Source organism: Denticeps clupeoides, chromosome 4 (assembly GCF_900700375.1).
Source record: "Denticeps clupeoides chromosome 4, fDenClu1.1, whole genome shotgun sequence".
Taxonomy (NCBI): domain Eukaryota; kingdom Metazoa; phylum Chordata; class Actinopteri; order Clupeiformes; family Denticipitidae; genus Denticeps; species Denticeps clupeoides.
In genome coordinates, this window is record NC_041710.1 from 22,903,745 (window position 1) to 22,927,156 (window position 23,412).

Below are 23,412 nucleotides of genomic sequence, written 5' to 3' on the forward strand. Positions count from 1 at the left end.
GCATCAACACGTCTCTGACTTGCAAGCAGCATTGGTGAAGGACAGTGTTGCAAATTGTAAAAGCAATTAAAATGGCTCAATTCAGTCAGAAAAAACCTACCGAAGAGCCACCATTAGACTGTAACAAAAACACACTAGGCAATTTTAAAAAGCACAAAAGTGTTCAGAGTAATCATGCAAATATAATTTTCATGCACTGTTCAGGTGCTAATATTGTTCCACATGGAAAAGCTATAGCCAAATAAATACTTGCTTACTCCTGTGCATTGGTGAAGGGAGCAGGCTAACACTGGATTACAGGGAAAAAGAAGTGACCCCACCCTAAAAAAAAAATCCCCACAGCACTACTTATCCTGTAACACGATTTTAGCTTGAGGACATGCCTCCGAGGTTGTCAGTGCATGGTCCAGATCCTGGCAACTCTGTATTTAGAGATTTGCACAGCTGTCACACACTGCATGCATCCAAGGAGTTTAACTAAATTACACTTTTTATTAGTTTGATGGCTGGTTTTTTTTTTTTTTTTGCCACAGAACACAACAGACAGACCAACAAACCTGATTCATTCTTCTAAATTATTGTTCTTCTTTATCACATATTAGTGCTAGATGACCTTCCTTAGTTGATCACCAAAACATATAAATCTAAACGTGACACATATCATTTATATTTGAATTTTATCCAGTATCATTTACAGGTAGAAGTAAAACACTCTTATCGTAACACTGATGACAATTCCTGAAGGTCTTTAGCAGTTTCACTTTTTCCAAGTTTTGTTGTTCTACCAGACCTCCTAATTAGTGAGCATCAGACTCTTTAGGGACAAGTTTGAGGAATCAAGTGTCACGGAAACAAGGCGAGACAGGAGAGCAAGCGCGTGTAGGTGGAAATGAAAAGCCAGTTGTGGAGTAGTGCGAGGAGGCAGGTGAATTCCCACCGAGTTAATCTGCGAATGTGTAGCCAGCTTCAGCTACAACATCCACGGATGTTGACCTTTGCGGAAAAAACAAGACAAGGGACAGGAAGGCAGGTAGGTAGGACAGAGGATGAGACAGAACAGGAACGATCGTTTTTGGTAAGCGATGAGAGGCAAAGGCAAACAATTACTGAGCAACTAAGGCGTCTTTTTATAGGAGTCTATCAGGATCCGGTCCAGCAGGGGCTATTCTAGATCTGTGCTGGTTCTGTGCTGGTTCTGTGCTGTTATGTTTCCTGTTTGTTTTCACCTGTGTTTGATTGTATAAAACTGCCCTGGTTGTGTCTGTTCACTGTCGGATTGTTGTTTGGTGATGTTTCCCCATCGTGTGACCCCTGTCTCATGACATCGTGCGTATGTGTCCTTCTTCCTCGCCATGTCCTGTCAGCATGACTTGTGTCGCGTCATGTGACGCGTCATGTGACTTGTGATTGTCTGCAAAGTGATTGTCACAACAAAGTGTGTCCTCTGCTTTTAACCATCACCCTTGGTGAGCAGTGGGCAGCCATGACAGGCGCCCGGGGAGCAGTGTGTGGGGACGGTGCTTTGCTCAGTGACACCTCAGGGGCACCTTCGAACAATCTGGCAACCTTCTGATTACGGGTCTGCTTCCTTAACCCCCAGGCCACCACTGGCCTAATGCTCATTAGCTCAATAAGCTAATTACGACCTGGAATCTTGGTCACCTGGGCTACATGACAACACATTTGAATTGGGGTGCCCCAAAACTTTAGCATGGTGTTCCTTTCCTGACTTCATTTTTAACTGTACTTAACAAAATATGAAAATATGAAAAAAACATTTTTTCATACAATGCTGAAAATAAAATCCTTTTATGACTTACGTTGTCAGTTCATAGTCAGCAAGATTGAAGCTAGTATGCTAATCGGCTAACAGCAGCGCCCATCCTTTATTATCCCTTAGTGCATCAGAGGCAACAAAAACTACTCGTGTGTCAGTCGTGGATTTCCCAGTTGCGCCTGTTTTAATGCTCTTGCTCTCACTGTGGTTTAGACCTTAGTGTTGCTGGTTTTGGTTAGGAGTTTATTAGTAGTCTCCAGATTTGGGAATCTTATGATAGACAGTTTAGACTTTGAAGATTTATTTAAAAAAATGGAGCACAGCGTGTGCTCCAGCATGTGAAAGTTCTGATGTTTATCACAAGCACTAGCATAACTGCAGCATGCATAGCCATGTCGACCTGTGGAATCTCAGCCCTTCATTGCCCTGTGTCTCCCTGTGGCATTAAGAGAGCAGTACTGCATGGCGCGCTGCTTTGTCTGTGTGCATGAGTGGTATTTAAGTGCAGTGCTGAATTGTAGATGAACTGATGTGATATGGCGAGACATTTAGGATTGCGAATAGCATTAATAATGTATGATTCCAGCAGCATTGTGACACAACTTTTACTCAAGTGGCATTGTGACAGGAAGGCCTTGCAGGACATGTAAGCTGTTGGCTTCCCTGCTGGCTGAAAGCTCGCTGCAGCTTTGATGGTGACAGGTTGAGATGCATTAAAAAAAAAAACAGTTTTAAGCACAAATGATCTCCACCTGGCGAAAGGTGTGTGTGGTTGCCAGAATGAGCAAATCCCATAGGGCTAATTATCATTTTGGCACTGTGGGAGCTAAGCACATCACATGCAGACACAGAAACACACACACAAACTCCATCTTATAATGCTGAGGCAACGCTGAGGTAATCATAAACTGCACTCTGTTTACTGTATTTATATGTAAAAGGTTATTTATATGTTATTACAGCAAGCTGGAATTGCAACCAAATGAGTAACAAATTAATTAAAATGTAAAAAAAATTGGCATGCAAAAAAAAGGACAACAAAGAACATAATTTACTAAATAATTTATTTAGATGAATTTTCATTGTCTAAAATGCTTATGTTAGTTCAGAGAGCTCAGAGAAATGTATTTGGTTTAAAAACAAATAAAGTATTGAAAGTCAATCCATTTTTTTAATTAAACGCAAATAATATTTTGTTATAGTAATTAATAATGCTATACAATAATTTGCATTTTCATGAATTACATAAGTATTTCATCCCATATCAGTCAGCAATTTTTGCGGCTTCCAACTGTATTTTTTACAGGTACTGAGCTGACATGGTTTTACAGACTGGAGGATGAATGATCCAGCTGCTGCAAAAAAGCCCAATCCAGACATGAATGGAGCGATTTGTACCTCCCATCTCTCATGCTCTCTGTCTATCTCCATGTTTTTGTGTTTTTTAGTCCCGTTCATTTCAATTCTTTGTAATTGAAATAAGCTGAAAGTGTTTTGTTGGCCTGGCAATGTGGTTGTCAGTTTGATAAAGCACTCATAAATGCAAAGAATATTAGTTTTTACTATTCTGAAAATAAATTAAACTATCCAAACACAGTAGTCATGTAAATGTATAAAGATTTTTGTGTTCAAATTTTGTCATTCTTTCTGCATTTTCACACATATATTTTTTATTTTTAGATTTTGAACAAAATATGATTCCACTATCTAAAAATGAGTATCTGTTACATAAATGCCATTTAGTGCATCAGTTACACTGATCATTTTGGAAAAATTATTTGAAATTGTAAAGTTAGCGTTCAACAGAATTTTTATATGTAAATATATATACATTTTACTAATGACCATTATGCAATCAGAATTTTTGAGGCCATAAACATAAGCAATCCCATGCATATGCTTTAAAATGTCCATCGTTGTGAGATAAAAGCAATATTTGTGAACCTGGGCTCAGTCTATGGACCCTTTGTAATTCTTGGTGCTAACTGTCCCTATGTGCAGACATGTGGCCATTGAATTTGCACTCAGTTGACTATGCACAGGACTAATGAGCTATGTACAGTATGCTAATGAGGAAGGTCCCTTGAACTTGCCCAGTACACATTTAACAATGGCCACTTATCCATTCAACTCTCAAATTAAAATCAACAGTTAGAACACATTAAAACTGGCTGAAAATAAAGAATCAAACAGTAGAAAGCAGTACTTATCTAAAAACACTGTTGTCTATGAATGACTTCCTTCCTAATAAATTAATTTTATGCAAGCTTTCACTGCTCTTTTTTTGCCTTATAATTTACATTTTTGGAATGAAAAAACATACTATGACATTAAGAGACAATAACATGGCATGCAGCTTTAAACCATAAACTGCTGGTAACCCTGTCACGATTGGGTGCACATGGAGATGCACCTGGCACCAATCTGCAGGGTGGGAAAAAGGCGCTGTGGACCGTGCAACGTATGATTAGTGTTGTTTTCAGTTCTGGCAATTGCCACACGCCTGCGGTTTAGTTTGTGTTTATCCCCTGTTTTTGACCCTCGTGCCATTAAATAAATCTTTGTTTCCCAGTATGTCCCGCCTCTGCACTTCCTCACTTAGGGTTGCGGCTGCCATTCAGGGACACTGGGCAAGTCATTCCACATTCACTATGCGCACTGTGGTCCGTAGCAAAGGTGGCACCTCAAGGTGTGGAGCTGAAGTTTGCAAGCAGATTACGGGGCGGCTTCCTTAACTGCTAGGCCACCACTGTCCTGAATAGTGGAAACAATGAGTTCAGGGGTTTATACCCTGGGTGGTGGTAGCCTAGTAGGTAACACACTCGCCCATGAACCAGAAGACCCAGGTTTTAATCTCACTTACTGACACTGAGCAGGACACTTAACCCTATGTTGTTCCAGAGGGACTGTCCCTGTCGCTACTGATTGTATGTCGCTCTGGATAAAGGCATAAATTGGTGGACCCAAGGAACGTCGGAGCGTCGGCCAGCCTGTCACTGCAGACACCTTGGTGGAATCCATCATGATGGCCCCTGAGCTGATGATAAACCTCAGGAAGTAGGTCTGCATGGTGTGAAAAGCACATTTTTACATACAGTTGGGCCTTCAGCAGACGAATGAGCACCTATGAACTGTTGTCGGGTGAAAAAATCAGGATCAGGATCTCATCCAGGTACACAAACTGATCAAGAAAGTCCCAGAGCACATTGTTCACCAAGCATTGGAAGGATGCAGGGCTGTTCAACAAGAGCTGGTCAAGAGCCCAAATGGCATTACCAGGTACTTGCAAGTCGTGGAAACAATGAGCAAACTGAAGGTCAGGTCTGAGGTATCCAGCCATCTGAAACCTTAGGCAGATAGAAGAAACATGGTGCAGGCGGGATTTGTACTATGACTAAATGATTTGAAACCAGGAAGACAGTCTGAAGAATGGCAGTAGCACAGGGCCATGAGATAATATGAATGAGCGACATCTTTATGGAATACCACTGTTTTTATTCTGTCTTTTTTGGCACTTTGCCCCCTGCTGGCGTGGTGGTGTGGCGCGAGTACTGACAAACACATGCAGGCATGTGGTTATCACATGATCAGCTGTCTTTTGATCATATAATTTAAAAATGTGCACAGTTTTAATTCAAATGCAGTGTGCAGATGTTGATACAGGAGTGTGATGGTGATACACACAGGACAGAAGAAGATTGTATGATTAAAAAAATACAGATATGCATTGAGCTGGTGTAAAGATGCAGTGCTCTCAAGTTTCCAAGGTCATCGTTGGTCGAAAAAGGGGTAAAGGGAAAAAAATGGAAAGAGGTAAAGGAATGCTTGGGCTGCTTATTTGCAGAAATGCCTCAGTTCTGCATTAAAAGTGACGGACGGATGGACACAGCTGAAAGTGCTGATGGGATGGATTTAGAGCTGTGGGGCCAATCTGCCTTTGAACTAAGAGAAACCTGAGAGGGGGGGTGGGGAGGTGGGGGTGGATGAAGGCAGAGCGGCGTGAGGAAGAGAGACAGCAGGGAACTGATGGTCAGGAAGGAGAAGAGGTGGAATGAGGTTTATAGATAAAGTGGGGAAAACATGGAATGACGTTATGAGTGACAGTGAAAGGTGCTGAGAGGAAAGCAAAGTCAATGAGAAGCAGTGAAGCAACAAACCAAAAGGAGATGTTTTGTCAAGGTCAAAGACAGACAAGACTCTAAAGCCTCAAAAATGTGAGTTCTAATTACTTTGTATACCTCAAGAGACATTGTTTGGTGTTGTATGGGTCTTTTTTACATTATAGAACAAAACTGAGGACTCACGTGAGGTTATAACACACGTGAGGTTATGTAATAAACAGAAATAACAAAGGCAAAAATAATATTTAATATTTGTGTGTCTCCAAAGCAGGGAGCTTTTGCTGCGATGGCAGCATTTCACACTCTTGGCTTAGACAATGTTTCCAACAGTCCTGAAGGTTTATGTTGAACACATTTTCATGTTTCTTGCATTGGAGTCTGCTCAAGGTCTTTCAATTTAGCATCTTCAAACTTTTGATCTTTTATCACATAATCAGCCATAGGTGGCTCAGTGTTGTATTTAGTATTTTGAGGAACCAGAATTGACTCCTTCTGTTTATGACAGTGTAGTCACAGTTAATGTTTATGACAGTGTAGTCACAGATAGGCCGATTCTTGAAGCCAGGGAGACATGCAAACGAAATAAAAATCAGCAGAAACACTGGAAGTCAAAAGTTAAGAGCAAGGTCAGTCTTAGCTACAACCCCCTTGTATAATAAAACCAGGGTTTCTCTTGCCATCTAACAGATGTTATTATGCTACTAATGGAAATTCAGACCAGTGGTTGTCAAACCAAGCCTCTAGACTGAAAATGTTAATTGTATAGTCAGTGTAGAGTGACTGAATGACAACTGTTATAGGCCACACGTTTTAATGAATCATTACCATGTTTTCTGACCATGGAAGATGTACACCAGCTCTCTATTTATTACTGCTCTGAACAGGAAGGAAGTCATCATCCTTGCGTTCATGCAGTCAACCTCCATGTGCTTAGTGGTGACTGTCAGAAATAGTGTACAGTCGTGGCCGAAAGTTTTGAGAATAACACAATGTTGGCAGCTTCAGTGATTTTAGATCTTTTTGTCAGTTGTTTCTCCGGTGTATTGAAGTATTATTACACGTGTTTTATACGTTTCAATGGCTTTTATTGACAATTACATCCAGTTTAAAGAAAGAGTCGATATTTGCAGGGTTTTTCAAGATCTCTGAAATCTGTCATGGCATGCTGCCGATCAACTTCTGGGCCAAATCCTGACTGATGGCAACCCATTCTTTCATAATCAGTGCTTGGAGTTTGTCAGAATTTGTGGGTTTTCTAACTCAATCGACATGACAGAATGATCTCCAGCCTTGTGCTTGTCAACACTCTCACTTGTGTTAACAAGAGGATCACTGAAATGATCTCACCAGGTCCTTTTGTTGCAGGGCTCAAAGGCAGTGGAAGTGGATTTTTTGGGATTAAGTTCATTTTCATGGCAAAGACTTTGCAATTCATCTGATCACTCTTCATGACATACTGGAGTATATAACAGTCAGTTGCACCCGGTTATTTTCCCGTGCGTGTTGTCTGGCAAACAGTCCCGGCATTCCACTACTGTGGCCCTGCATCCATCAGCCTCTAGTAGGAGCAATGTAAGTTTTGGAGGGTTGGGTAGTCAGCCAGGGTGTCAATTACAGTTAGACTAGGGGTTCTGTAGGGATAGAAGCATTCCATGTTCCTTGCTGTGGGGGTTTCACCATTGTTAGTATTGTATGAGTTGACCCTAGACCAGAGGGTCAATTGTAACATCGGGACCTTCCAAGGAACCAGTGGATAAAAAGGTGTAAATGCATAAAATGTAAATGTTGGTGTCCTCTGACACCACTACTGGTTGTCTGGGGACTGTTCTGTGCCAAGGTTTCCACAGTCTAGACTATAGTTCAATGGAGAGCCACAGTTAGATTTATAGAAAAACACTTCCTTTAGTTTAAATGACAAGAAACGACCTATGGCATCACTTTTAATATTTTCGTTTGTACTGCACGATGTGAGAAATGCGCAGCACAAACTAGCAGTCACTGAACAAGCTCCTCTCATCCGGCACTATCACCGTGTTCCCTCCGGCCTTTAAATATCACCCAATGAAGGATTTAATTAATGAATCTCCACCGGGCCCTACTGCAGTTTAAGATAAAGGGTCAAGGTGAGGGTCAAGGCATTTGCAATAACCCTCACCAGTACTGTAGACTTTAATCTGCGTGTTTTCTTCTAATAATTCATCTAAATAATGGTGTTGGTATCAGAACGATCGATGAACCCCTGTTGATGTGTGCCACCACAACAGTGTAAACGCTGGGGTGCGAACAGGTGCATTACACACAGGTTGGGGCCTTTTTGCCTGCCCTCCCATGGCTGCTGATTAATCATTTTGAGGTGGGCTGAAGGACAACTGCGTCACCCCAGATCTCCTCCCTTCCCCCACCCATTCGTTTTGTGGCTTATTTTCGGTCAGCCTTTAAAAGTGGTGGCAGGGTGCTGCTAAGCCCTTGTGCTGAGTCAGAAACTCCTCTGAACTCGGGGTAGAAAACTGTACACTGTGCAGTGAAGGCTGACGATGTTACCCAGTCCACAGGCCTTCTGTTCTGCTGAAGGTTTCTGTAACTTGGATCTTTTGGATTTTGTGGTGTACATACAGCATGCGTGTGTCAGATTTTGTCACGTCTGTGAAGTGAAGTGAGCAGTCTGCCTGCGTGTGCATATTACTTTACTGTATGACAACAAAGACTCTTCACTGTGAGGTTTTCCACTGACGGCAAACATCTCCAGGGTACAAACATCTCCAGTTTACTAGGATAAGGTTTATTTTAACTTGCATCTCACAGATCAGACAAATCATAAAAAAACACCTGCTTAGCATTGCTTGAGCTCCCCTTGTGGCACCAAACAGCTCTTACCTAATGAGGCATGGACTCCACAAGGTGTCCTCAAACCGTCCCTCAACAGGTTTTGCAATGTGAGTGCTGAAATATGCTGCTGTCATCTTGCAATACCACTACCTTGACGGGTGTAGGCTGTCTGCAGCAAACCTTAGGTAGGTGGACACATCCACATGAGCCACGGCGTACCAGGAAAACTGCACTGCCTCTGGCATCTTGCCTTTTTCCACCATGCTACCATCTCTCTCCTAGTAACACTGGCTGCCCCCTGCTGCAACAGCCCCAAAATCTGACCCGGTCATCCAGCTATCCGAATCTGGTCTTTGTCCAAGTAACTCAGATCCAACTTCAGGAGCTGATTGTTTTCATGACTACTAGTCAATTCACTTATCAGTGGTTTTAATGTTGTGGCTGTCCTGTGTGTGTGTGTGTGTGTGTGTGTGTGTGTTTGCCTGTATGGACATCTCACCAGGCCAGGGGGGTGGTGTCACTTCTGTGCAGGCACATGAAAGGCTGTTGTAGCAGTGGGGGAGAGGTGGTGCTCAGCCGATCAGATGCTGTAAAAGGCGCAGAGCTAGATTAGAATTTGGACTGCTGAGGAGAGAGTCGCCAGAGGCGAGAGTTGTCCTATCTAATAACTACTTAAAACAACAGAAAAAAACAGCAGAGGGAAAAGGGGATGGGGGTTGGGAGCAAAAGTGCTGAATATGTATTTTGAGAGAACCGAAGGCACATAAGAAGGTACTGCTGGCAGTGTTTGTGAAGCGTCTGAACATGGACACTCAGGAGGTCAAGTGCTCTAAATATTTGGAAGTGTCAGCTCAGAGAACGGCAAGGGGCCTTTAGGCTGCATTATAACCCCCACTTAACATTTTGCAGTAGGCACAGTGGTGATTTAAAATGTCTAACTTCATCCCAGCAAAAATAAACTAATTTACTTTGAGCCTCTTGAGGCTAAATAAATTTCAGCCTGCAACATCTGAACCACAGAGGACTTGTACAAATTCAGCAAAGGACCCTGTTTAAGCATACGTTAATATATGTTTTGAAATATTAATTTCTTTAAATTAAATGAATAGTTTGTCAATGTCACAGAAACCTTTTAATTATTGTATTTATTTATTTATTTTTCATTATTTTATTCATTTCTACAATGTCAGTTCTTTTGTCAAGGGGACTTCTAATAGCTGATGGTGAAGCATTGGAGCAAAAAAATGAGAAAATTGTCACAGTCACCTGTGGCCCTGTAGAGAAACAACATAGACCAGCTATAGTTTCATTAAGGCTCATTCATCAAAACACTATATTGGTCTTCCAAGTATAACCAGAATTCATTATGTAATATGTCAATAATCAATAATCAATAATCAGAAAGAAGTTGTTGCTGAACAATTGTGATTTAAAAGTGAAGTGATTGTCCTTATGAAACACTGCAGCACAGCACAAGGTGACACAATGAATGTGTCCTCTGCTTTTAACCATCACCCTTGGTGAGCAGTGGGCGGCACTGTGCCTTGCTCAGTGGCACCTTGGCAGATTGGGATTCGAACTGGCGACCTTCCAATTACAGGTCCACTTCCTTAACCGCTAGGCCACCAGTACACCTTAAAAAATGGTATTTAGTCCACCTGTTTAGCAAGTTTCGTATTGTTATAGAAGAAAATTAGAAGAAGAAGAAATTGAACTTTATTGTCATTTCAGCTATATACATGTACAGTACATAATGAAACAAGATAACGTTTCTCCGGAACCTGGTGATACATGTAACATTTGAACAATTAAACAAGTAGAAATAGTGCAAATACTGCTGAGCAAAATGGAACAGTGCAATAATAGATAATATTACTCAGTATAACAGAGGTAGTGTGTAAATGTGTGTGACAGTCCAAAGGCGAGTTCAGGTGTCTGATGGCCTGTGGGATGAAGCTGTTGCACAGACTGGCAGTGAGGGCCGTATGTTTTAAAACCTTTTTCTGGATGGTAGGAGGGTGAAGAGTGCATGTGAAGGGTGTGTACGTTCCTTCACAATGCTGGTGGCTTTCCGGATGCAGCATGTGTGGTAAATATCCGTTATGGAGGGAAGAGAGACTCCGATGATCTTCTCAGCCGTCCTCACTATCCGCTGTAGGGTCTTGCGGTCCAGTGTGGTGCATTTCCCAAACCAGACAGTGATGCAGTTGGTCAGAATGCTTTCTATGGTCCCTCTATAGAAGGTGGTGAGGATGGGGGATGGGTGATGGACTTTCCTCAGCCTCCACAGGAAGTAGAGACACCTTCTTGGCTGTTGAGCTGGTGTTGGAGAGTGCAGGAGAGGTTCTCCTCTAGATGAACACTGAGGAACAATATTTAAAAAATTGTTTTTTATATTGATGAAAATGTGTCATGCAATTTATTATTAAAATCTGAATTATATGAGGGCTTCAAAACGAGGGTAAAGATTAATGGCATAAGAATGAATTATGTATGATGCAATCATTAAAAAAAAAACATCTCTGTCATATCCAGTCAAAAATAAAATGTGGGAAATCATAAATCATAACATGTATCACATTGTTTATTACTATGTAATAACAGGCCGCTGTAAATTTTTCATGATTTGAGGGAAATGTTTGATGTGCGTGTGTGTTTTTGTGTGTGTGTACACTGAAACGAGTGAATCTTTCTAGAACTCAACCCTTAGGGATTCCCCGAAGCACACTCACAGCAATTCTGTATGCAGAGGCCTTCAGTAGGCAAATCTCATACACACACACACACACACACACACACACACACACACACAAGAATGCACATACAAACAAAAAAGCTCAATAACACCTACGCTTTACTTCAATAATATTGACCTACACACTTACATTCCTACCCATCCACCCAGCGCTGAATTATTTTTAAGGTCCCCTTGACGTATGTCCTGCCAAAATGAGCACCTAGCTGATTTTACCTTACCTTATATACCACTTTTAAGTGGTAATTTTAACCTTCTTCAGTGTAAACATGTGGCTCCACTCTTAGACAAGTAAATCATGAGCACCTTGACATATTGTCAGAAAATCCTGCCTCATTGTCCTTTCTATATTGCAAATAAGTCGATTTTACCGACTGTCTGCTGCATGGTCCTGGTCCTCTTTTATTAACAGAGCATGATTCTGTCTAACGGGGCTGAAAGAGGTTCTGACGTGCAGTGTGAGCAGCGTGTCAGAGTTTAACAAGTCTGATGCATGTTCCTGTCATCTGTTCTCTCTAGAAAGCAGGGGGAGAACACGCAACAGGAGGATTTCCACAGTTTCACAAGGCAAGGATCACGCTTGAAAATAAAATACCCTGTCAGGCGTGTGCACGCACAGCAGCAGAGGGTGGTGTCTGAAAAAGGAGCGCGAAAGAGAGATAACAAAGGGGCCAACGTGCGAGGGACAGAAGTAAAAAGAAACGAGAAAGAGACTGGAACAAGAGTGGAGAAGGCGCAAGACAACAAAAAGAGAAGGGGGGAGTGAAGTTGACCGCAGGATATATGAGCGCTAGAGGAGGAAAGAAAAAAAAAGAGAGAGATGACAGTCCTTCTTCCCGCCTGCCACATGTCCAGAGTCCAGAGAGTCCAGTATGGGCGCATGTTCGGGGTTTCGGTCGAGACGAATGCGTCAGACGCGCCAGGTATCCCCCTATTTGTTTCTCCAGGCAACCCTTTGCCATTAACGAAGCCTTCCCATCCATCAGTCCCCCATCCAAAGGCTCCCATCCATCCTCTCGCTCCTTGTCTGTGCGCTCAGCTAAACACAAACTGACAATTGAATCAGCAGCGGCGTGTGCGAGGGGGGCATTAGCAACTGTTGCTGCTGTCTTTGTTTCGTTGTGTAATTGATATAGCGGAACGTGGGTTTAATGGATCCGACCAAGGCCCTACCAGAGATGCGCAATTAGCGATTAGCGATAGCCAATTTTAGAGTCATTTGTGTTCGCTGGCGTAATGCGGGATTTTGTGTAAAGGGGCACTGTCAGCCTGAGAAAAGACTGGGGGGCCTAATGAGATTAGGGACACGTCACTGAGCCATTTGTTGTGGACATGGTAATAGGAGACACAGGGCCAGGGGGGTAGAAGGAATTAAATGAGAGCATCATCTCAGAACTTATCTGTTCTGCTTTTTATTTCTTCTGTTAAATTGCATTGAAGAGATTTTATGATGATCTGTGTTGGGTTTCACTATTCTTGGGTCCAAGGGCATGAAATTATCTACATGCATTTTTAAACACTGAAAGAAGCATTTGCATTCATGGGGCTCTGCCTCCACTGCCGGTTTAAAAGAGAGCAAAGAGGCTGAAAAAGAGTGGAACACAATGAAGCTATAACATGCCCAAGGTTATGCTATGTAGTGAGCGATTGCCCATATGACCTAAGTTGAAATTCGAGTGACCAGTGCCGAGAACATTTTGTGAGTTATTGTGATAAAAAACATTGTTTACCTGTTGTGTATATATATATAACAATATAAACAGAAACACATTTTATGTAATATCTACAGTAAAATGTCTCAACCAGAAAGCAAAATCATTCAGGTGGCATCTGCTCACATGATGACTGTAAACACGATGTAATACGATGGAACAATATTGAAAAGAGATGCCATTATTCCCCAGTATTCCTCACAGCCAATCAGAATTCCAGATTGGAACATTTCGGTGGTCACATGACTGGTGTCTATAACATTTGTTAAGAGCTAAAAACATATTAAGGTAACTTAAATGTTAAATTGTTGCCTATATGTTACGCCCAAATTGGCCAATCAGAAGGGTTGATCTTGAAGCACAGTAAATCTCATTATAACAAATCTTCATCTTGAGCCAGCCTTTGTTTTTCCATTATAACCTATAACCTTTTACTTTAACACAAAAATGTTAAAATATTTGGGTGATGGTGACAGAAAAACACAATAGTAATCTATTAGTGAAATAATGCATTTATTTAATATATTACTGAATATAAACAATACACATTTTAGAAGACATATCAAGTACATTTTTTAACACAGTTAAGATATGAACACTTTCAAACACTGATCATGTCTTCCTTTCCTGAAAAAACATGTCAGTTTACAATGTGTTCTTGAGGTTTAAAACCGCCGGGACATGTTTTTACCGAGCTACACTGCATTAGCATAACTTGTGTATCGTAACATTGATGTACATGTTTTTTTTTTTTTTTGCACCAACATAAGCAATCCACCTTGCAGTTTGGTTTAAGTTTACTCTATTCCACTGGGGAGAATACACCACATTAAACACATCCATCTCCGCAATACAAAGTACAACTGTTTACTGTGGGCTGTACACTTTCAGTTTTTAATTTTTTCGGTTCGCTTTTTGGTGTGAACCTATTTGGAAATGTTTGGAGTTGAAATAAATGGGTCACATTAGCATATATCTTGGTTGCCCGAGCCCCAGGTACATGTTGGCATGGATGTAAAAGTCAAAAGATTTCTTCTGAGGTGGCAAATTGGGCAGAGACCCACGGGCCCTGATCTCCTCTGCGAACTTCATTCCATGTGACGTGTGGGAGAGTCTGTGAATTATCTCGCACCACCCCCCCCACCCCCCCACACCACCACCCCATGCTCACTAGTGGCCATCCAACATGGGAGCGACTCACCGCAGCAGATAACAAGCTTCCCTTTTTAATCTTTCAAGGACTCCCAAGTACTTGCCTCACTCCCTAGAGAGGGAAAGAATGAGGGAGACAGAGAGAGGGAGAGAGGGAGAAAGACGAGATTTGTAGATTACACTGCATTGTCTGGGAAGGGACGGCAGCATCAAAAATTCATGTGGTTTGTGCTGCAGTCTTGAGGGGTTAATCTCAAGAAAGATGCACGTGCATGGGTGTGAGTCAACAAAAACTAATTCGGCAGGGAACAGGGCAGAGATCTGGGTATGACAAGTAAGCAATACACCCCTTCCCCAAAAAAAGAAATGGTTAATCTACTAAAAATTAATAATGGCCACCAGTTTATAAGGCTTCTCAAGAGCCCCCGCTTGCATTAAAAGCTCTCAAGGGAGCTCAGGTGAAAAGATGACCTATTCAGGGTTAAGATTAGAAGAAAAATGTTCAGGTCCCGGTACCAGAAATAATTTACCAGTACCAGTCCCGGTACCAGCTTACCAGAAATAATTTTTGGAGTTGTGTTCATATTACACAAGTTAAAGTCGTGGACAGGGATTAATGCTTGAAGGAATAAAAGACGTTTTAGAGGGCTGAGGCCTGTGCTAAATTAGGCTCTCTGGTGCTTCGGGGCTAATGATGACAGAAAGAGGCAAGGCCCAGGAGGTCCTGATTCAGGGGATACTGAGCCAAATTAGTGATTCTTTTGCTCACCTTCACAAAAAAACATCTCCAGGGACCGAAATTGGACAAAAGATTGCTAAATTAGCAATCGGTGATGCTTCAGAGATAAATAACAAAAAGAGGTGGGGTCGTCCGAGACTGTTTAATTAGTGTCACTGCTGCTTTAAAGGCATATGAACGTGTATGGATTGAGAAACAAATGATAAAGATAAATGAGGCTGGCTGGCATTAAGCACAGAAGGGGTTAACAGTGAGCGCACGGGATCAGGGCAGCCCCTGTAATTGCCTGTGTATTTGTAATTAGGCCTCCGCTGGGAGATGTGGCACCTGCGTGTCCCACAGAAAGTGAACTTCGGTGCAGACCGGGGGCACGGGAAAAGAACGAAAAAATGATATATTTGTGCTAGGAGGAAGAAAAGTTGCACAAAGGGCCAGCAAGAAAGTCACCAGGTACTTAAGGCTCGTGGTAACGTGACCTCTCAAATACGGAGACGTGACAGCGAGGCACGAAACAAACTCCAGGTTACTTTTTCATTGTCAAAACAGCCTGCACCACATTGCTCATTACCTCCATAATCTGGGGCATTGTAACAATGAAAGGCATAAATCTAATTCATTTTATTATACAGTACTTTTCATCATCCCCATGGCTCCATAAATCATTCCTCCGCCTAATATTTTGTCACTAGCCACACGCTTCTTGCCTAATGCTGACTTTGTCTTGCTGGTTTCTTGCCTTATTGAGTGCCAATTGTTCTCTGTCTTGTGAAATTCTTGTTTGAATATAATAAATTCCCTGCATGTTGAAGGATTTTGCATGATCGCAGTTTAGACCCAGTCATTGTCCGCGCGCACAATTGATTTGGCAAAAGGTTTATGCTTGATCCCCATTTACCCAGACTTGGGACTGGCACAAAATAAATACACTGTCACATGCATCCCTAGTGGGTGTTTCTGCTCATTTCATTATTATTTTTTTTAAAAAAGAGACACACACCACATCAAGACTCAACATAAGAGCAACATGATAGTGAAGTGATTGTGAAACACTGCAGCACAGCACACGGTGACACAACAAAATGTGTCCATCATGGCGGGCAGCCATGACAGGCGCCCAGGGAGCAGTGTGTGGGGACGGTGCTTTGCTCAGTGGCACCTCCTGATTTGAACTGGCAACCTTCTGATTACAGGTCCACTTCCTTAACCACTGCCCCATCCTTGCTGTGTTCCCATGATGTGCCTGAACACACCTGTTTTAGGCACACACAGTGAACCGGATGTAAAATGTTTAAACAAGCACAGTATTATGTGATTTGTGTTCTTTGTTGCTCCATGTTGCTTTGGAACAGCCAATTCAAAATTAAATCTAAATGATCTCTTTTAAGTTCTTCACAAGTTTAAATTATACTTAATTTATACAATTAGATGTTAGCATTGGTGTGCTCAACAGTACCATTGACTAGTATCCCCCCTTGCACAGTACAACGTGTATAAAATGTATGGGAAGGACACCTAAGTATGACAAAGCTTTAAAATCCCTCCTCTATCCCAGTGCAATTCCAAAAATACCATTAAAAAAAGACCTTGTCCATTTTTCACCCTGAAGGAGGAAGACTGTGGTATAATTGAATCTTTTAGAGACAGTTTGGGAGAGTAGGGTCATCCACAGAATTAAGCTGAATTAGCAGCCGTTTCCCAGTGGGCCTTTTGCGCTGCGGCTGTTTCGTGACTGTACACTCCATTACGTTCATGATCCCGTGTTCTGGCTGAGAAACCCTGGGAAATTAATGTAGCGGCTGCTAATAGAGTAACATATAGGACATGGAGGACATTCATTTTATTCGGAGTTTAAGTGTATGTTCGGCCGATGGTTACATTGACTTGCTAAACATTTAAATAAATTATTTTTGAAGTATTGAAAAGTGAGATCTACTTTTGGAACAGCACAACTCCACCAAGACCTCGTGAACTCATTTTCACAAGATCACAGACATAAAAAAAAAAAAAGTGTTGATAGCACCAATTATTGAGGTCATGTGGTTATTAACATCCATTGCAGGGTCGGGTGCAGTGTGGTTACGGCTCATTTTTTTTTTGAAGAGTCAGGCAGTCCCTGCACCACAGGATGAGTTAAATGGTGTAGGCCATTAAATGCATTCCATGGCTGTTTAAGTGTGTGTGGTGTGTGTGTGTGTGTAGGTATGTGAGAACGGGGTTGAAAGGCGGGTCTTTGCTCTGTGCTCTCTATGCATATGTGTGTGTGTGCGTGCCTGCGCTTGTGCAGAGCCCAACCATCTGACTGCAAGGAAAAGAGATTTCACTCCCAGTAGGCTTTGAGTGTAATGCACTCCTCCACTGCCGAATCAAAAGACCTTTTGCTGGCACGAGAGAGGAATTTGGGGGTGGGGACTATGGTCAGAGTGGGTGCGATGGAGAGCAAAAGAGAGAGGCTGAAATGGGGGGGTTAAAGGAGATAGATTTGGCAGTGCAGTGGATGAATTATTGCATTATTAAAGACCGGTCATGTGGCTTCATTTGTACTGCCAAGTGCCAATTATAAATGGAGGCGAAAATATAACGGAAGGATATCTGGCTGAGCAAATCCCCACAAATGCGTACAGTCAATTAAAATTTTATGATATGCAGCAACAGCAGCAGGGAGAGTTAGCAGAGGGACTAAGTTAGCAATGTTTCAGAAGCCCCTAAAACTGATTGTATTATTAATTGTTGTTGGGGACATAACAGAGTAGAGTGAGCAGCCTGAGGTGCCTTTGCCAGGAATTACAAGAATGCAAGATCTACTGTATGTACAAGTACAGACATACTTTGTGGTACAAAAGGTAGGAAGGACTACATAAAAAAATCTTTTTATTCACAGACTGTGTCCAGTTCCAACATAAACATCTATCCAGGAGGCAAAAAAGCATAAGGGTTAGAACAACAAGAAATTGTGATGTCTTACATTTACATTTAGAGCATTTATCAGACGCCCTTATCCAGAGCGACTGAAAGTCAGTAGTTACAGGGACAGTCAGTAGTAAGTGGGAGTAAAACCTGGGTCTTCTGGTTCATACGCTAGTGTATTACACACAAGTGGTCCAAAGGAGGAAAACCAGTGAACTAATTGCATAGTCCTTGGTGGCAATATCTATTTATCTATCTGTCTGTCTATCTGTCTATCTGTCTGTCTGTCAGTTTTTAGTATCTCGGTATATGTATATTTAAATTATTACTGTACATTATTATTTATAACATAATAACAATGAACAGAGGATGTATTAAAAGCACTAGTTGTATAAGTCTATTACATTGTATTACACTATTTTTATTAAACAAGTATCCTGCTGCAGCGAGACCGCAGATGTGACAGAAACAATGAAAAGGACAGAACAGATGAGTTGTGGCATGAAGGAAAGTACCTAAACTGATTAATTTTACATAAGAGAAATGCATTAGAAATGCACAGGAATCCTAAGGCCCAAGCCGACAGTTATCATCTGTATATTTAATGTAATAGTGTATGAATATTAGAAGCATCACAGATTTACAGTGCAGGATCCAGACACATCTGAGCACACAGACACGCACGCACACACACACACACACACACACACACACTGACTCCTTTTACCCACTATCCCTCTGTACGCCAGTCACGACTCCAAGCACTGATATGCAAATATGTGAGTCAAAGCAGGCTGTCAATTAAGCACTTACAATTACAGAGAGGTAAATAATGAATATCAATATGAAGGCATTTCGATAGACGTCTACTTATTTTCATTTTCCCAGAAGTAAAAATTTGGAATAAACGAAAAAGCATATCAGGCAGAAAGTGCTTTTTGGATATGAAAAAAGGGGGAAAAAGTAATGAGAGATGACACAGTGAATGGCACTGTGGATTAGGAGTTATTTTTAATGAAAGGTTTACTCTGTCCATGTTAAACCTTATTAACATGAGTGTAAGTCAGCAGAGAGTAATTACTGAGCACAAATGAGACGCTCTCACTGACTGCATTAAATTAAAGAGAGAGGATGAAGTGGAGATAATTAGACTTTTGGCTTATGTGTGCATATGTGTGCTCGGGTGTTAGCGTGCGTGCAAAGAACAAATGCCTAAAGATGTGCTTGTACAAAACATACATGTAAAAAAAATTTTTTCGGAGCAGTAATATGTGCTTGTACATGCGTATGAGTGAAACTGAGAAAAAGGGCGAAAGATACTCACACACATACACACACATTCAGGGGATTCTGGGGAGTAGAGCAGGGGAATGTTTATCTGTTGTTCCCTTCTCCAGGGGGTTGTTGCTGTAAAGTGAATGCCCACGCTGCCCCATATGATAAATCTAAAGCCATGTGCGCTGTGACAAACCATGGTTCAACTGTGTGTGTGTGTGTGTGTGTGTGTGTGTGTGTGTGTGTGTGTGTGCTCTGATCAGGAAACTTGCTTTTCCTCTGCACTGCCCTTGCAATGTCCTTCTCGCTCTGTAGTGCTTCAAGGGGGGAACTTTCGGTAGAGCGAGGAGAACAGAGCCAGGGGGATAGACAGCAGTCACAATCAGACACACAACCAGAGAAACAATGCCAGCCTGCAATATTCTTGTTTGTACTTGAAATTAAAAAGTTAATTATCCTTTTTTTTTACTTTTTTACAAGTGTCAAAGATCACTCTCTTTATTGTGACATAATGCTTTCCCAAAATTGCAATCTAATTAGTTTGCTATGATTGGACTTTTATAGAACTAGTTTACATCGTCTGATTCTGCTTCATTATTTCTTTGATAATTGACTCCCCTTCAAGTTTAACATGGAGAGTCATGCAAATAATGTTCCCTGAAATTAAAATGCTTGACGTGAGAGGGGATTTGGCTTGCCCTCTTCAACGTTGGCTAGCTTTAGTTATCTCCTAAATGAATTTGGAAGGATTGTTACAGTATTAACAGGAAAAATTACACCAGAGATAAGTTGCTAAAAATGACAGTATATTTAGCTTTTGATCTCGAAATCAGTATACGTTTAAAATGAGCATTTTGACAATGGGATGTGTAATATAATCTATTATGTGGGGTGGTCTTAATGTAATATAGTAAGACACTGAGACAATAATAATAATGTAATGTTAGGCCAACGTTTTGACACAGTGAGCACAGTCAATGAACAGTGTAGGTCAAGTTGAGGTCTGGAAGCCCAAGAACCCCTGCCTGACTAAATCTAGCTAAATCTACAGAGGTGGGGCACTGTTCTACTCTGTAATAATACCTGGATAAATATGACCCTCATGATACAGTCAACAAATGATGGTCCCCTATCATAAAAATTTCACTTTGTGAGATTATTTAACATTAATACGAGTTCCCCTAACCTGTCTATGGTCCTGCAGTGGCTAGAAATTGTGATATGTATAAAGCATGCTTTGGTCAATCTGAATCGCTGTTCAGAGAGCATCAGCTCAGATGGTCGGATCTGGATTTTGTCCCCTTATGTAAGGGGCAAGTTTACCTCCCATTTCTCATGCTTTGTCTGCCCAGAGGATTTCCCACCTCTGCCATAAAATGGAACTCCACTGACAGTCATGGCTTACACTGCTGTGTAAAAATATCGTGAAATTAATCATTTCAATTTTTACATACAAATGCATATCTAAACATTCGTACATACAACAAACTGTACAAACAGTATTACACTCATTAGTAAATCTTCTGGGAACACCAACAAACATATGAATCTTTATTAGCACAACCATCAACTCAGCTCAAAAAGCATGAATATCAAAAATTGCCAACAAGGTCAAAACCAGTTAAATCTGAAGAACACAGAAACAGGGATGGAAAGGAAATCCAGAAGGAGGGCATGGCCAGGAATTCAAAACAGGAAACAGAACACAACCCATACACACAAGAGCTAGCATGAAGAGGCCGAAGAAAGCGGGTTGACAAGTGGAAAGAATGCACAAGGGAAACCCCTAAATAGGAAGAAAGACCCTGGACATTGACAAAGACAGCAACTATGCTTCATTCAGCAAAGACTAAATAGAACAGTGACTGTTCACGGGCACTGGGTAATGATAAGAAAACCACTTTGACAAGCTTTGTCAGTTAATTATTAATTATTAGTGCTATCCCAGTTCTGATCATAAATCATTGACCATATCATATGTAAAATATCTATAAACGTTCAATAACCTCAAAATTTAACTGAAAAATCAACCCATGAACAATGCATCAGCAGAGTTGAAAAGTGTGGTCTAATAAAAGGATTTTAACAAATGATGCATGGAACACACATTGAACATATGCTAATTAGGGTCAATTGATTAAATAAAAACAAGCAAATTTTGAAATGCATTGATTGTGATTAAATCAATGGCTAGGATGAATTTTGCATCCAAGCCATACAATGCATTAATTTGGACAGACCTGATGGTGGCATATATGATGTATTTTGTTGCTTAAAATGAAAAACAAATATATTATAGACCTGGAATTGTAACTATGGTAACACAGATTTAATCATGCTTTGAGGCTAGCCCATTCATTCAAAATGTTGATGGGAACTTGCCGTGCATTACATGGTTTAGTGCCCACCAATCAGAATTGAGTATTCTGCTGGACATTTTAAGCTTATGTCCCTCCTTGCTGTGCTCAGTTAAGAAAGGAGTCCACCCTGCACTGAGTGCAATTGAAGGCTTGCACTCTTTATGCCCTGAAGGAAACATTTCTCAGAACAACTCAAGCATCTCGGCAAAGGCAGAGCGCTGCTTTCACCAGAGATTAAGGCCAAAAAAGTAGGAACATCTTGTCTACAGGATACAAAATTCATTCTGTGCACTTGTCCTCTCTTCTTTACCTGCTGTTCATGTCAGAAGAACAGAATTCAGATGCGATTGTTTCCAATTGAAGCATAAAGCTTCTGTGTCAGGATTGGAGATGAAGTTATTCTCAGTGGCAGTGGCTGCAGAAAAAAAAGTGCAAAGCTGAAAATGAGATGTGTTAAGCAAATTTTAAGATGACTTATATCAAGTTTTGGGAATGCACACAGCTATTGACACTTGAAAAGTTCAGCATGCTTTGATAAATTATTAGCATATTATACCCTATGTAAATGTTTCATACAGTGCATTTAAATGGAAATAATGTAGCTTTTAATAGTATAAATTGTAAGTGAACTGTAAACTAATTCATATTTAAAAGGCAGCTATAGTGGTGATGAAAAAACGAGGAATAAATTCAAAACTTGCGAAGTGAATCTGTGTTTTGAATACTGAGTCCACAATTTAGTTGATGTGGAGTTATGATCCTATCAGAGCAACAGACTGACCTAACCTTGTGCTATCTGCCAGCCCACATGTCCAATAATCTTTACTGGTGATTGTACACGGATGGAAAGGAATTGTGTTAAGAATGAGGATTATGAGTGCCGGGGTCGGCGCTACACTGGAGCAAGAGGGGGCAGCACCCCCATAAACAAACCTCCAGTACCCTTAAATCAAGCTTTTTTAAGTTGAGAAAGAAAACAATAGCTTACCAACAAACTGAATATGGACAAGATTTACTACGGTATCTGAAAAATCCCCATTTGGCTGGTTGTGAGAATATCAAACCTGTTTGGAATTTGTCGCCCGTCGTGCGGTTGGTCCTCACTGCGCATGTGCAGAACCGAAGTAGCAGCACATTAAAATCTCAGCCTGTCCAGCTGTGACTGACACAAGCCAACCTTTTTAACGTGGTCTTGCCTATTTATCATGACTGGAACAGCAAGGAGAAGGTTATTTCACCCAGGGCGAGGCTCAGCCATTGCACTTTGGCTGTGCTGACCCCTGCGAATTCCCCAAATGTGGGAATCTCGACTGCATAATTTCCGGTAGCGGGGGACTGTGTTTGCGGTTAAGGAAGCGGCCCCGTAATTAGAAGGTTGCCGGTTCGAATCCCGATCCACCAAGGTGCCACTGAGGTGCAACTGAGTAAAGTACCGTCCCCACACACTGCTCCCCGGGCGTCTGGCATGGCTGCCCACTGCTCACCAAGGGTGATGGGTTAAATGCAGAGGACAAATTTCACTGTGTGCGCTGTGTGCTGTGCTGCTGTGTATCATATGTGACAATCACTTCCCTTTTTTTATTTATAGTGGTAGATCAAATCAATTTTTCTGACCCCTCTTCTACACACTGCCGTCTCTTTTTTTATTTTTCTGCGGACCAAATGGCCAAAGCATCACGTTTTGCTTTGTTCAGCATCACTACTGATGTGGGTTCTTCTTCTGCTTCTGATGTGTTCATATTGCTCATGTAGTGTGAGCAGTCAGGTCCCATCTGAGCATCGGACCATACA

General features: G+C 41.4%; 1 non-coding gene across 1 annotated transcript; it reads left to right on the forward strand.

The window, feature by feature from the left end:
• Nucleotides 1-22,817: 22,817 nt before the first annotated feature.
• LOC114789402 (U1 spliceosomal RNA) lies at nucleotides 22,818-22,987 on the forward strand. Its single transcript, XR_003749663.1, has one exon. It is a non-coding gene; the product is annotated as a U1 spliceosomal RNA (small nuclear RNA).
• The last annotated feature ends 425 nt before the right edge of the window (nucleotides 22,988-23,412 follow it).